The sequence below is a fragment of the Neolamprologus brichardi genome, chromosome 20 (assembly GCF_056152115.1).
Source record: "Neolamprologus brichardi isolate AB-2024 chromosome 20, ASM5615211v1, whole genome shotgun sequence".
NCBI lineage: Eukaryota > Metazoa > Chordata > Actinopteri > Cichliformes > Cichlidae > Neolamprologus > Neolamprologus brichardi.
The window spans coordinates 35,065,437-35,081,697 of NC_142123.1; positions in this window are offsets into that span (position 1 = coordinate 35,065,437).

Sequence of the window (16,261 nt, forward strand, 5' to 3'; positions counted from 1 at the left end):
CTCGGACCCTCCAGGAGACAGGTTGCTGAAGCGGCCCCTCAGACCCTCCAGGAGACAGGTTGCTAAAGCGGCCCCTTGGACCCTCCAGGAGACAGGTTGCTGAAGCGGCCCCTCGGACCCTCCAGGAGACAGGAGGCTGAAGCGGCCCCTCGGCCCCTTCAGCGGAGACAGGAGGCTGAACAGGCTCCTCGGACCCTCCAGGAGACAGGTTGCTGAAGCGGCCCCTCAGACCCTCCAGCGGAGACGAGGAAGTGCTGGCCGGGCTCACCCGAGCTTCCAGCAGGAGCAGATGCAGGGCCAGAGGGTATTGGGACCCCTGGCTGAATGTGTAGCCGACCAGGTGGGTGAGTGTGCAGACTAGGGGATTGAACTGAAGACTGAACTGGCGGCTGTTGTAACGGTTGTGGTGAGAGTAGAGTAGGTGGTGGAGTAGATGACTGCACAGGAAACTGAGCTAGAGGTAGTAATGACAGTTGGGGAGAAAGTGGAGCTGGTGGTTGAGTAGATGACTGAGCTAGCGGCCACTGAGCTAATGGTTCAGGTGCAAATGTAGCTGCTGATGACAGAGCCAATGGCTGAGCTACAGGGAGAGGGGACACTGAAGACGGAGCTATGGGTAGCGGGGATAAGGGCTGTGCTGCGGGCAGCAGTGACGATTGTGGTGGAGGTGGAGCTGGTGGAGGAGTGGCTGAATTGGCTGAATGGGCTCATTGAGTGCAGCACAGATAAGATCTTGGAGAGGCTTACGGCTGCCGTGAACACTCAGAATAAGACCTCTGGATCACATCTTGGAGAAGCTCACTGTGGTCATGAGATCTCAGAATCGTCTCTTTGAGCACAAGAATGACAACATCACAGAGCGTAAGTTTGATAACATCATGGAGAAGCTCACAGCTCTCCAACGGGAGATTGAGAGACCCGTGTTGGACTGTAGAACAGCTTTGAAATTCATATGAGCTGTTCGCACTAAAGTAAAAAGCACCATCTCTTCATGTGGAGACCCCTTTGGCGCCAGCTGCAGTCTCAAGGCTGGAGCTGAACAACAACACACGCACACACACACACATATACACTGATATGCACTCATCCCCCCGCCCTTTCCAAACGCCTTCGATGCTTGTGCCCTGCTGGGAACACGGCGGGTCTGAGCCCAGCGCTGGAATAATAGCGCTGGGCAGGATGGCTGCTGTGTTTGCTTCGGATTACTCCTCACCCCCCACCCGACCCTGTGGCTGTCACGTGCTCCATAATGTGGTGCTGTGGACATTTATGTGCTTTTTTGTGCAGAGGAGTTTTTTTGTTTCCTGTTCTCATGAGTAGAGGTCTCTTTTTTTCCTCTTGTACTTTCCCATTGTAGTGTATATTTCAGTGTTTTTCTGTAACGCAGGTCCAACATCAACAGAACGGAGCATTCGCCTGCATCACATCTCATCAAAATGGAGACTCTAATGCAGTTTCAGCAGATTGAGCTCTACAAAAGCCAGGTTGGAATTTATCCAGAACAGCTATAAGCTGCTTAGCAACAACCTTTTCTAAAATCTTAGCAATGAACGGTAATTTTGAAATCGGTTTGTAGCTACTGAGAAGAGAAGCATCAAGCTTAGGTTTTTTAACAGTGGGTGAATGACAGCATTCTTACAATAAACAGGGACCCGACCAGAAACCAGTGAGGTGTTGATAATTGTGAGCACACGGACCGATAGACTGAAAGACATTTTTAAACACAGATCCAGGTAAAATATCAAGAGAGCAGGAGGATGCTCTCATCGAATCAACTAACTTGACCAGCTCTGGTAAGGACACAGGTAAAAATCTTTCTAAAATTACAGGCCTAGCTTGAGTTGGAGCAGACAAGAGACACAGAAGGAGAGAAACTGTTCCTCACTTTTTCAACGAGAAAGAAAGAAATTTTTCACAATCTTCATTTGATGAAATTGGGACAGCAGGTGGAGCAGGAGCAACAATATCACTAACGGTGTCGAATAATACCTTGGGGTTACCTCTGCTCTTAGACACTAAATCTGAGAAATAGGCCGCCCTCGCATCTCGAACTGAAGTGTTAAAAGAGACTAAAAGGTCCTTTAAATGAAGGAGATGGACATGCAAACACGTTTTCCTCCATAAACGCTCAACCTTACGGCAGCAACGCTTTAAGAAGCGAATGCTGTCATTTATCCAGGGAGACGACTTTGAAACCGGAGCTAGTCTAGTTTTGACAGGACAAACATTGTCTAAAATACAAAGACAATGATTATTAAAAAGATTTGTTAACAGATGAACATCTTTATAAGGAGATAAAACTAAATTAAAAGCATCGGAAAATTTAACAGCAGTTAAATTTAAGATGCGAGAGCTAACCACATGTCGAATAGGAGAGAGGGACAAATGAAAAGAATACAGCAATGGTCCGAAATAAAAATGTCCTCAGTACAAATAAAATCAATGTTTAAACCTAAAGTAAAAACAAGGTCCAGTGTGTGTCCTTTGGTGTGTGTGGGACCAGACACATGCTGAGTAAAATGAAAAGAATCCATGACGCTAAGGAAACCTCTGGCAAAGAGGTCAGAGTCATCATCAACGTGTATATTAAAATCCCCGACTATAACCAGTCTGGACAGCTTCAAGGTCGAGGATAAAAAGTCACTGAACTCCTTTAAAAACATGCTGTTTAGGCCAGGTGGACGATACACTACAGCGCAGTAAAACGGATCTTTATTTCCAATTTTAACCAGCTGTAGTTCAAACTACGAAGCGTGTCCGACCAACACTGCGCGACAGTAAAAACCGGCTTCCAAACAGCGCAGCGACACCTCCTCCTCGACCCGACGTCCGAGGCTGGCTGATGAAGGAGTACTCACTCGGTGAGGGATGAAAAGTCACCATCGCGCTGCCAGGTTTCAGTTAGAAATAAGAAGTCCAGTTTCTTGGAAAGAATAAAATTGTTCAGCGTTTTATTAGTCATTGATCGAGCGTTAAAAAGCGCCACGCTCAGCGACGTAGAAGACATATCATTAACAGAAACAGCCCGATTTAGGGGACGAAGAAACAGAGAGTTTGATCCGCGACGCTCATAAGCTAGTCCCCGCTTCCAGAACAGTCTGAGTTTTACCTGGACACCTGCTCTTTTTCCTCTCCTCCTCCGTGATTTGCGTGGACCCAGAAAGGCGCCACAGATGACACCTGACGAAGATCCAGACACCGGTGTCGGCAGCGGAGGATGGAAAATACCGCAGGAGGATGAGGCATCTTGACTTAACATAAAGGATCGGATGGATGACAGCATCAGGCGATCATAGACAACTGCAGCCAACATATTAGTGACAAAAAGCGAAAGCAGAAAGGCCGAGAAAAACAGCACAGAAACTACGGCCGGCAGCGGCAAAGCCAGACACAAGCTGTCCAAATTCATGGGCTGCAACCTCCTGAGGACGCATTTGTAGGCCGATTACGTCACAGCGACGCAGGCTGTCCAAATTCAAAGACTCCTCTGAATGCAGCCGACAAACGCGTCCGCCTTTTCCCCGAATTTGAAGGATGGGTCGGGTGTGTCCTTCGTGGCCCACCATATCCACCATATCGACGTTTTTGGAGACGTCTGTTACCCACCAGCTCGATAGCTCGCCGAGAGCTCGAGGGTCACTGGAGCCGCCGAGAACGGCACAACTCCCGGCACATCATTTTCAGATCACCGCGGTCTTTCGCTACTCAGGTTAAACATAATATATAAGTCACTTAGACAAGCTAAAAATGTTATTGTTTGGCTTTTTCAGTGTTTTATTTATTCGTGAGTCAATCGGTTTGGCTGAGATTAAAGTTATTAGATTAGATTAGATAAAATAAAACTTTATTAATCCCCCGGCTGGGTTCCTCCTTGGTTTTCACACAGCTGAATAAACATCAAACAGAAAACTGATTAAACAGAAGTGTGAGGCGGTCGAGAGTTTCCGCCACCGTCCTGTTATTATTTAGATAGCAAGGAGCAGACGGCTGAGTTTATTAAACTCCACCGAGACAGCGGTGACGCTAATCAGAAGGCTCGACCGTCCAATTTCACTGCCGTTTACTTCTGGCCTACCCGACCTCCTGAGGACCCGGCCTTCGCGGTCTACGTGGGCCTGTCACTACCCGATCCGTACCGGAAACCCGATCGGTACCCCGCATGCGCAAATCTTACGTCACTTCCTCTCTTTGCCAACATTGCAACATTCAATATATTTGAATGACACGGTTAGCGCCCAGTTAGCTCCTAGCATTTCTCAACAGCTCTGCCTCCTTTTCGACTACTGGGACATTTAAACAATGGATAATCCATATACAAACAAAGTCATGCTTTTCTCCTCAACAGAGAGCGTTCCCCGATTGAACAACAGCGCCGTAAAATAAGAAGAATGGCGCCTAATTACAGACTTAATAATACAGACTTTGTAACATGTCACGTGAAGATTCAGCAGCCAGATAAAGTGTTTACTGACAATTAACAGTGATAGTGGACATCATCATCACTATTCCAACAATCCTCTCCACACAGACAAGCATAAACACACTCGACTATCACTAAATCAAATTTAACACACGTTTGTAATGATGCCAATTCAGTTTACAATAGGGTTCATTCGCTCAGTCAGCAGGTGGCAGTATCCTCGTACACTGGGGAGTAAACTGCCATTAAATGAACAGAAGAAGAAGAAAACCCCTGCACATGCGCAGTAAGGATCAAGGAGTCCTGATCCGTCACTATTTTTTTATTTTTCATTTTTGTCTACATTATATTAAATGTTTCATTATTGGAAACATTTTGAGAGATAGTCAAAGGAGCTTGCAAAGAAAAGCGTCTGGACTTCTTTAAGTTGCTTGAAGACGTTTCACCTTCATCCGAGAAGCTTCTTCAGTTCTAAGGTCAAATGGTGGAGAGTCCCAGATATAAACCTGGTGGGAGTTTCCCCCCACAGTCAGCAAAGAGGCACAGAAAAGAAGATCAGACACCAGCGAGGGAGGATAAGAAGGACAGACGCAACAACATTGTCATCCCCTATGTAGCCGGTGTATCAGAAAAACTCAGGAGGGTTTTTTCCAAGCATGACATCATGGGTACTTCAGACCCAGCAACACGCTCAGACAAAAACTGGTTCACCTGAAAGACAAAACACCAAAACACAGACTTAACAATGTGGCGTTTGCTGTACAGCAGCGAGGAATGCCCAGACCTCTACATCGGAGAGACCAAACAGCCACTTCACAAGCGCATGGCACAACACAGAAGAGCCACCTCCACAGGACAAGACTCAGCTGTCCATCTGCATCTAAAGGTCAAAGGTCACTCTTCTGAGGATGCCAATGTTCACATTTTGGACAGAGAGGACAGATGGTTTGAAAGAGGAGTGAAAGAAGCATCTATGTCCACTGTGAGCGACCATCTTTGAACAGAGGTGGTGGTTTACGACACCAACTCTCTGCCATCTATAATCCAGTTTTGAGTTCCCTCCCCAGACGCCTTAACGCCCACTCACATCCTGGGCCATCTGACCTCAGGAAATCACATGATAAGGTGGGGCCAGGTTTCACAATGAGCTCACCTGAAACTCTGGCTGATTGGGACCCACACCCAGTTCCACACCTTGGTTCAGGCGATTAGAGGATCATCAGGGGTCCTTTTGTCCCTCTGTGGGGGGAAACTCCCACCAGGTTTATATCTGGGACTCCCCACCATTTGACCTTAGAACTGAAGAAGCTTCTCGGATGAAGGTGAAACGTCTTCAAGTAACTTAAAGAAGTCCAGACGCTTTTCTTTGCAAGCTCCTTAGACTACGATGACCTGGATGACTGAGAACCTTCACAGACATTTTGAGAGATACTTATTATTCTTAACATCTTAACAGATACTCTGACCCGTAACTATCGTAAAACGCTTCGACCGGAAGTAGACATCTTTGGCGCATGCGGGGTACCGATCGGGTTTCCGGTACGGATCAGGTAGCGACAGGGCCGATGCAGCCCATGAATTTGGACAGCTACAGGCGCCATGATACCGGAACCGGAAGATGAGGGGTTGAAGGATGGATCCTGTGGGAGCAGACAGCTGCCAGCTAGCAAAAAAAGATAAAAAACTATTGCACAACCAAAAGGTTTCTGGAGGGGGAAACATATAAAGTCCGTCTCTCTCCATGTATTCGCGTGCAAGCACGTCGCTCCCATAAATCACAGAGAGGGCAGTGGCGCACACTAATGACCTCATAACCCCTTGACTTATGTTACATTAAAGAGACACCACACCATTGTGACTGTTACAAGTTCCACAGGGTTCAGTGCTACAACAACATTTATTTTTACATTTAACTAGGTTCTGCTAAGCAATAATATTATATAACGCTATATATACACTTTCATTGCTTTATCCGTCTATTAGCACTGTGCTTATGTGTAAAACCAGGCATCAGCAATTAAAACACATTTAGTGCACTACAAATCCTTTGATGAATACGAGGCTTTAATAGTTTAGGTACATAAAAATCCAGCATTTTGATAAACAAACATTTTCACATTGGTACTGACCAGAAATATTCTGAAATGACTCTGATATTATCAAGTTACTGCATATTACATGATGCATGTAAAGAATAAAATGTGATATTCAGATGCACATTGAACAGATCAGTACACTGAATCTTTCTATAAAAAAGGATTCAGGTTGCTTTGAAACGAGCAACACTGCCACAAAATTCATGAAGTTTTATCTCATGTAAACAAACATGTCATTGACATATAGGTAAGTTCAAAAAACGAGGACTTGGTCGCATTTTACATGCACACTCATATATAACCTGATAAACAGTATTTCCTAGTTACAAATAAATACATTCAATATAGGCACACCCAGTAACTCAAAGCAGGTTGTTACGGCACATTCAGCACAGCCTGGCGTCCGGCCGTCATTTTCTCGCGACACAGGTGCATCCGACCGCCAGATCGAACGGACAGCTGCAATTCCCATGCGGTGTTGTCTCGTACACCTGAATCTGTATGAAGATTGGTTTGGCCACCATGTTCTCCACACTGCAAGGCATGCATTTGGCCTCCATGATCGTCTGTGGTTCTCGGCCTTCTTTAGAGTTTTTTCTGAAACACAGGAAAACAAAGTCCACGGATAAACGGAGGTGTTCAGGTGTGACAGTGTCAGACATTAAGATCTGCTCACGCTGGACTCAAAAGCCTGTGAATTTTAGCTCTAACATGTGCTCGTCCCAGCACTGTGTCCAACCTTTCCTCTGCTAAAATGTTGAAATCCAGTTTTTATGGCTGGGTGGCATAAAGTCTGCAGCAAGTTTGGACTGACAGGGCATTACCCAGCAATCCTCCACGACTTCCTGCTCATTTGTGACGGTAATGAAATCATAATTTACAAAATGAACATTGTGTTTTATTCAGTAAGACCTGAAACCAGCGACTGAGACCATGAAGTCATGAGGACAGTTTAGAGTGGCCCCCACTGAAAGCTACGTGCATCCTTACACTCCTGAAGCACCAGTCGTATATCTACAGCTGTATTTGTGTGATCAATAAAGCCTAAATCTGTCTTCTTTCCTGGCTTTAAGTAAGTAAACTCACTGTAGTTTCCAGGGCGCGGCTGAAGACTCTTGGAGGTCGGACACATGAGTGAAGTACTGCCTGTGATAGTGCTGAGCGTGGTTGCAGTTTTGAGGACAAACCGGGCTGCTGAACGCTGTCCCCATCAGTCCCAGGAAGAGCTGGAAAGACAAACACACATTTTGACACAAGGACACGATCAGAGGCTTTGACTGATCTGTCTCCAACGTCCCTCCAAAAGAAGCTCAATGAAAATGCTTTCTCTGTACACACACATCACACAGGTTTGTGTAGTAATGAGCGGTCCAAAGCTGTTTGCAGGCTGTCACTGTGAGGTGAGCTCAGAGCGTGCAAAGCATCTGCACACCTGTTCTCCAGGTGACGGCTCGTACTCACCAGAATGGCGCTGGAGTTCATGCTGAAGCTGCTGAGCTGGAATGCGTCTCCTCCTGTTCACCTGTGTAAACTCTCTGCTGGCACAGAGCTGCTGGTGTCTCCCTGTCTGAGCACACCTGTTTTATCCCGTCTCTCGCTGATGAAAGCTCATTTGCATTATGTGTGGGAGAGGTGGCGGAGTGTCAGCGGGATGTCATCATCGCGCTCTGGATCAGCGAGTGTGTACGTGGTTGTTTGTTTTGTGTCGGGGCTAAATTTAGTGTGAACCTGCAGGCTTTCAGTCAGCTTTAAGCTTCATTGTTCCCGAGGGAAACTTTCAAGTTTCAAAGCAAAGAGAGAAAATCAAAGGTGAAAACATAACATGATATTTCAAAAGGTAAAAAGACTGTAACAGAATTAAACACATTTAATTGTTTCATGTAATTGAGCTCTTTTAGATATGTTATAATATCCTGTAGTTGGCGTTTGACTTCCTGCTGATCAGTTTGAAGTTATCCTGGATTATTGAGCACTTTCAGACTTCTTCTCTGGTTTTCAGGCTCTTATTTTGTTAAGTCAGCCTTTGGGATGATCCTCAGAATAAATATTGACATTTATCACGGCTTAAGGGAATTCCCAGGCTCGGGACACCGTGACAGGGATTTCCTCGTCTTCTGCTGCATCACCAAAGCGCAGCTTCCCTGGAATTTGACCCGGCCTGACACCCACACACCGATAGGAGTCCTGATGCAAGTGTGGGTTGGAACAAGCAGGAACAAGCCTGCTGCCTACTATCACTACTTTCACAACACCTGAAAGGAGTTCACTCACCTAATGAAATTCCAAACAGGCAAAGCTATAAATAGAAATCTTGGAGGGCAAGCAGATACAGGCTTTGGAGTCAAGCAGCTTTGGATTCAGACAATATGCACACATATACATATTCAGGAAATGTGTGTTCATGAACAAAGCTGCACACGCTCAGTTTCATCACTATCCCACACACCTTACAGTGAGAGCAACAGTTTTCTGTGAATGAACTTTATAGTTAATCTAGCTGAGTGTAAAATGCAGTAAATACTAAATATTGAATGTTGTTGTGTAGCAAGCAGGACCGACAGCGCACAATGTGCTTGTGTAGTTTATGTCTACGAACAGTGAACACCTGTGTGAACACCTGTGGGGATCAGCTTGTATTCAAAAGGTTTCCCCATGTAATGGTCTGCTAGAGGATGTAGAGAGCCATAGCCCCGCCCCCAGGGCATGAAGCAGGCATGGTCCAGGCTCCAGACATCCAGAGGCCCCAGAATACGAGGACACAAGGAGGACCACCAGGGGGGCATCAGTGCCACCCTCCTGGGAAGAGCTGAGGAGAGCCCCAGACGAGGGGTCACCCAGCAGCCACGGAGCAGAAGCCAGAGGAGGCTGCAGTGGCGTGCCCGCCGGCTCTGCCAGCAGCCAGCTGTGCCAGAGTGAACCGAGCCACAGGCACAGAGGCCAGAGGCCCGATGGCCCCCACGCCCCGGAAGAGGCCTGACCGAGCAACAGGCGCCAGGCCCCGCCAAGTAGCCACCGGGAGTGAGCTGGTACATACCTGAGCGCCCAGCCCCGGACACCAAGAACCACCAACGCACCGACCCCTGAGGGCATCAGTCACCGGCAGGGAGTGTGGAGAGGGGAGATAGGCCTCCACACTTGGAGGGCCTGGGAGTTCCCAGAGAGGTGGAGTCTAAGACCCGACCTGACATATAGACACAGACAAACAGGCACACAGACACAGACATGCATTCCCACCCTCATGCACACATATACAAACACTCACCCAACGTGAGGATAGACATAAATGGACATGTACACACAATCACACTCCCCAAACATACTCTATACCCCGGGTCCAGGTATCCTCGCCCCCAGAGGGGGAAACGGCACCCAGACCCAAGAGATGTTACCCTTTCCCCCGGGGTGGAGGCAAGCAGACCACCCCAGGCCCCGCAGCAGCAGGGAGCCCCGCATCCCAGATCCCAATCGGACGGCCAGCATCTCCTCCCAGCCCCCCCGCCCCGATGGCCAGCAGAGAACGGGGGTGTGTGAGGACCCCAAACCTCCCTCCTCCCGCTCATGTGTAGTGTTGCTGCGTGTTGTTCTAAGGTGCATTTAAAACACGGGAGGGCATGGTGCTGCTGCCAGAGAGCAGCAGGTGTTAGCACGCCCCCTCCCGAGAACCCTCAATGTCTACAGGTGGGCACCGCGTCAGAGGTGGGGTTGAATACACAGACCGTCCTCTGGACGCCGTTAACGTGCCCACCCTCAAGGCCCTATATGTATGTGTCATGAGAGTGTGAGTAATGTGTCTAAGTTGTGGAAAAACTGGGATTGTCATAAAAATAATTGCAATGATCTGACTTGTGTTTGTAATCAGACCTTTGTGCTCATCCTCCTGTGAGCTCTGAGTGATTGCGGTTTCACGCTAGTTTCGTATTTGGATATATTTATTGTAAGATGTCATAGCTGAGACGTTTCTTAGTATGAAGCACAGTATTGATGAATTTCATCACCGATTGCTTCATCAGTGCAGACGAGTGGAGGTGAGTGTGCTTTGACTAACATGCACACAGCCTGCAAGCAGCCAGTGTGACCTGTGCTTCTCTTGGAAGTCAGTAAAGTTTATTCAAGAACTAAAGTGGCAAAGTGCTTTTGGGTCTGCAGCACAGTCTCCTTTAGTCACCTGGACCGAGCAGGTCCTGACGAGCAGACCTCAGAGACCTCGCAGTTAGGAGTGGATGTGGACCTCATCAATACTCCCCACGATCTGTAACAGTGATCGCCAAAATCTGACAGTAACCCTGAACTTTATGGGGAGCTGGTGTAAAGAGGACACGGTCAGGGTCACGTGGGACCTTTAGGAGGACCCGCCGAAGCCTTCTGCAGCCTCACAGCAGCATCCTGGACCATCTGGAAGTGATCCAGGGATGATTTCCTCCGGCAAAGGAAACAACGAATGACCAGATCAAAGCTTGTATGGTTCCAGTTTACATGGAGACGGATAAACACACGTTTGTACAAGACGATGCTTACCAAATCTGAACAACAGTAACAGCCACACTCCTCACAGCACACCCCTTCTTTTAGCTTCATTGATTCACCTGATGCTGAATTAGTCCCTCTGTTTGTACATCAGTCCTTTCTTTGGGTTTCCCCACAGCACACCTGGAATCACTCCAACAGCAACTCTCCCTGACATTTCAGCTCAGTTGTCCGGCACAAACTCATAAACTGAAGTAATTATCTATTGCAGGAGTCAGAATAATTTTCCTCAAGCTGCACTATCTTGTAAAGACCCTGCAATAATACAGAGAAACCCCAACAATCATATGGGGAGGAAGAAACCGCCGACAGAACCAGGCTCAAAGACGAGAGCCAGAGATCAACAACAGTACGATTCAATGCAGAGAGGTCTGTTAACACATAGTGAGTGAAGAAGAAACACCTAGTGCATCATGGGAATCCCCGGCAGCCTATTGCAGCATAACTAAGGGAGGATCCAGGGTCACCTGGTCCAGCACTAACTATATGCTTTAGCAAAAAGGAAAGTTTGAATCTTAAAAGTAGAGATTTGTTTATACACAGGTAACTGCCTTTTATTTAACATAAAGAATCTGTAAAGTTGAATTTCAGCTTCTCATATAAAACGAATGTTGTGGATTTGAATTTGCTCTAAGTGCTGGTGTTTTCTGAACACTTCAGGTGTTGAAGAACATGTTGACATGTTGATAATTCCCCTTGTTGGAAGAATAAAGGAAACATCTTTCTGTGTATTCCCTTCCTTAGTTCCTCAAATGTCGCGCTGCTCTCTGTGTTCGGGAGTCCTGGGGAAGACCTCGAATGTCGTATTTGCATAATGAAAGGTAAACAGGTGGGTGGATGGAGGAAGCAGGAGAGGACTGGACAATGGGAGAGCGGACAAAAGGCGATCCCACACGCAGCATGGAAAGCATATTCCACAGTGCTGTTCTGTGTTGTTGTCCAGATATGAGGCCTGTGTACAGGCAGGGAATCCCTCCCAACACTCCCACGCACTTGGAAAGTAAACCACAGGACTTTATGACTCCAATAGGAACACGAATGTTGTTGGCTGTTTGTTTCTCAGGATCTTTGACTGCAGGCCATCACCAACTCAAAGCAGAAGAATGTATAAATATACACAGCAAATTCAAAAGTGTTAAATGTTTTGGTGTTAGTAGTCTTAGAGTTAATTTTACTCTAAGTAGAGTCACATTCTTTTAATGTAACTCTGAGGTGTAAAATGATAGTAGTTAAAATCGAGTGTTAAAAATTAGTGTTTCTATGTCAAATCTGGAGGTGTTACAATGGAAACATTAACTCTTGACCTCTGAACTCTGAACTCCTACAGGGGCTATGACACCAATAGAGTAAATTCACAGACTCCGCCCCCAGCACCATAGGCTCTGTCACTACCCGATCCGTACCGGAAACCCGATCGGTACCCCGCATGCGCGAATGGTGTCTACTTCCGGTCGTAGCGTTTTACGATAGTTATTGGTCAGAGTATCGGTTAAGATGTTAAGAATAATAAGTATATCTTAAAATGTTTGCAATAATGAAGCATTTCAGTACAATGTAGACAAAAACGAAAAATAAAAAGATAGTTACGGATCGGGACTCCCCGATCCTTACTGCGCATGTGCAAAGTCGGACCGTACAAATCGGGTCTACCCAATCCGTACCGCGCATGTGCAGATGTTTTCTTCTTCTTCTTTTTGTTTAATGGCAGTGTACTCCCCAGTGTACGAGGATACTGCCACCTGCTGACCGAGCGAATGAACCCCATTGTAAAATGAATTAGCGTCATTACAAACGTGTGTTAAATTTGATTTAGTGATAGTCGAGTGTGTTTATGCTTGTCTGTGAGGAGAGGATTGACTGGAATAGTGATGATGATGTCCGCTATCACTGTCAATTGTCAGTAAACACTTAATCTGGCTGATGAATCTTTACGTGACACATTGCTAAATCAATATTATTAAGTCTGTAATTAGGCGCCATTCTTCTTATTTTACGGCGCTGTTGTTCAATCGGGGGACGCTCTCTGTTGAGGAGAAAAGCATGAATTTGTTTGTATACAGATTATCCATTGTTTAAATGTCCCGGGCAGTCGAAAAGGAGGCAGAGCTGTTGAGAAATGCTAGGAGCTAACTGGGTGCTCACCATATCATTCAAATATATTGAGTGTCGCAATGTTGGCAAAGAGAGGAAGTGACTTGAAAATTTGCGCATGCGGGGTACCGATCGGGTTTCCGGTACGGATCGGGTAGTGACAGGCTCCAATCGAAGCTGAAGTGAAGCCGTTTCAGAACATTTTGCTCTACATATTTGAGTTGTTTGCCATGCTTGGTAAGTCATTTTTTCAAAGATTGTTTCAATTATTATTATTAGCTTTTACTTCTGTGGCTCTTTGGAGTTGAGACAAAGGTGTGTGAAAGGCATTAGCCATATTGCTCGCTGATAGCATAATATTCTGTTTTAGCTAGCTGAAAGGCATTAGCCATGTTGCTCGCTGATAGCATAATATTCTGTTTTAGCTAGCTGAAAGGCATTAGCCATGTTGCTCGCTGATAGCATAATATTCTGTTTTAGCTAGCTGAAAGGTATTAGCCATGTTGCTCGCTGATAGCATAATATTCTGTTTTAGCTAGCTGAAAGGTATTAGCCATGTTGCTCGCTGATAGCATAATATTCTGTTTTAGCTAGCTGAAAGGTATTAGCCATGTTGCTCGCTGATAGCATAATATTCTGTTTTAGCTAGCTGAAAGGCATTAGCCATGTTGCTCTGTGATAGCATAATATTCTGTTTTAGCTAGCTGAAAGGTATTAGCCATGTTGCTCGCTGATAGCATAATATTCTGTTTTAGCTAGCTGAAAGGTATTGTTTGCGGCAAATACCACAGCCTTGAAAAAAAGCTTGCAGGTGAATTTTCAGTCAAACCTTTGGTCAAATACACCTAAAACAATGTCTAGAATGTGAAATGTTGGTATAATGGTGCTACTTGAAGCCTGAAGATGATCTCCCATAAAAAACGAACAGACAGCAGTAGCAGACGTCCTGACTGGTTCTACGTTAGCGTTTAGATCCTCCAGAGTTTCAGGTAAAAATGAAAAAGGTTGAGGTTTTACATTTAGTTCAGTATTACCTGTTGTCTGTGTCCTTGTCTTTTGGGAAAATACTTTACACAAGTAATGTCTCAAAGAGGATTCCTTTTTTTTTTCATTGTGCTGCAATTGATTTGTGCCATTAATTAGTGTCAACTAATTTTTATTCAATCTCCACATAGGATATGCTTGTGAAGATGGAATATGGGGGAGGGCAGAAGTGTGTTGAAGTTCCACAAAGTGATGAATGAAGGACATGCATATTGTATTGAAGAAATAAGTGATGAGAATGCTGTTATTTGCATTTACCAGCTCACCTATGTCAGACCTTTTGATAAACAAAATTGAAAGTGAGAACATGTACACTGTTACATCTTTCAGAAAATGTTTTGAAATTGTGGTGCACAGTTCAGAATAAATGTTTTTCAAAAACCATTGCGTCTTTTTAGTAAATGTTTATTTCCAAGAGAAATTTCTAGAAGTTCAGAACAGTAAACGCTTTTTAGAATTAATTAGAAGATAACTCTTACGTAGTTAAACTAAAATACTCTTTGAGAGTTAATATATAAACTCTTAACACCAAGTGTTAAATTATCAACTCCAGACAGATTTGGTGTTTAACACTCTGTTTATCGGCTGCTCTGTGTTCTGCTAGTTTCTATATGCAGTATATAAACATATATAAACCACATAGTAGTTGTGTTTGTTTGAAGCACCGTGTACAGTGTTGATGCCGCGGTTTATCAGCTCACAGCTTCAATGAGCACAATGGTTTGTATGAGTGCAAAAAGAAAGTTATGAAAGCACGTGTGTGCAATCTGACAGCAGCTTGAAGCCACAGCTTCTGTATTTGGTTTCAGGTGATTTAACACTACAAGCTGCTGAACGAGTTGGCGTGCTGCTCCAGGCGCAATAACATCCTGACATCGGCGAATCGTGATGAGACGCTGACGAAAGAGGCTCATTTCTTATGATCCAACGTGATTTTGAAATCGTGAGTGGAGGCAGATCAGATCTACTGCAACCGTGCAACCCGTCTCAGCTTGTTTACAGCGAATGATTCAGCCGCCGCAGTTTCAGTGAAATGGTTTATGTGATTCTTTAAATCAAAGCATCCACATTCAATGACAGAGTAACACCAAGTCCTTTGGAAGTTGTCCCATTGTGTGCCTTTCTCCTCTTCACATATATTCCTCCCGTTTGTTATTCATTGCTTCTCTCACCGTGCACATTCACGCACGTGTGGTGACATCAGCCACAGCTGTTGTATGATCTGATAGGCTGTCAGTTCCTCCAACTGGCTCACTGACCACACGTCTGTAGCATTTATGGAGCTGTTAATCAACAGCGTACTTCTTCCCTGCATGTGTCACAGTTGATGGTTCATATCTAAAGAAGAAAAACATGAATAACGGGCAGCGGCCCTGACAACAGGAACAACCAGCTTCACAGTGAATGTGCACACGTCTGTGTCAGCGACAGGCAGCGGCACATCACACATGGACATCACTGACCAGAGGTCAGCCATGGAGAAACTCCACAGAGACTAACGTCAACCCTGTACTGACTCTACAAAACACAACTTTAACATTCAATTCAATTCAGTTTTATTTATATATTTATTTATATAGCGCCAAATCACAACAAAAGTCGCCTCAAGGTGCTTCATAGATACAGAGAAAAACCCAACAATCATATGACCCCCTATGAGCAGCACTTTGGCGACAGTGGAAAGGAAAAACTCCCTTTTAACAGGAAGAAACCTCCAGCAGAACCAGGCTCAGGGAGGGGCGGGGCCATGTGGTGTGATTGGTTGGGGTGAGAACATTCTGCCCAGTGTTTCCTTTAAACCAGAGCCACAGCGCTGTCTGCCCAAAGACAAAACACAGTCGGGCTGAAAGCTCAGACCGTCTGCAGCTGACAGGCTGATGAGTCACTTCCTGCAGTAGATGTGCTGCCTGTGCAGCTCCACGCTGCGGCGTGAGGTGCGCGTCATGACTTACAAAAACGAGTGTTTAACTGGATCTCAGTCAGGAACATTACTCACACCTGCAGGCTTTGTGAGAGCTCCCAGAGCACGGTCCGGGTCTTTCTCTGTATGTATTATTGTAGGTCCTGCTTACAATATAAAGCACCT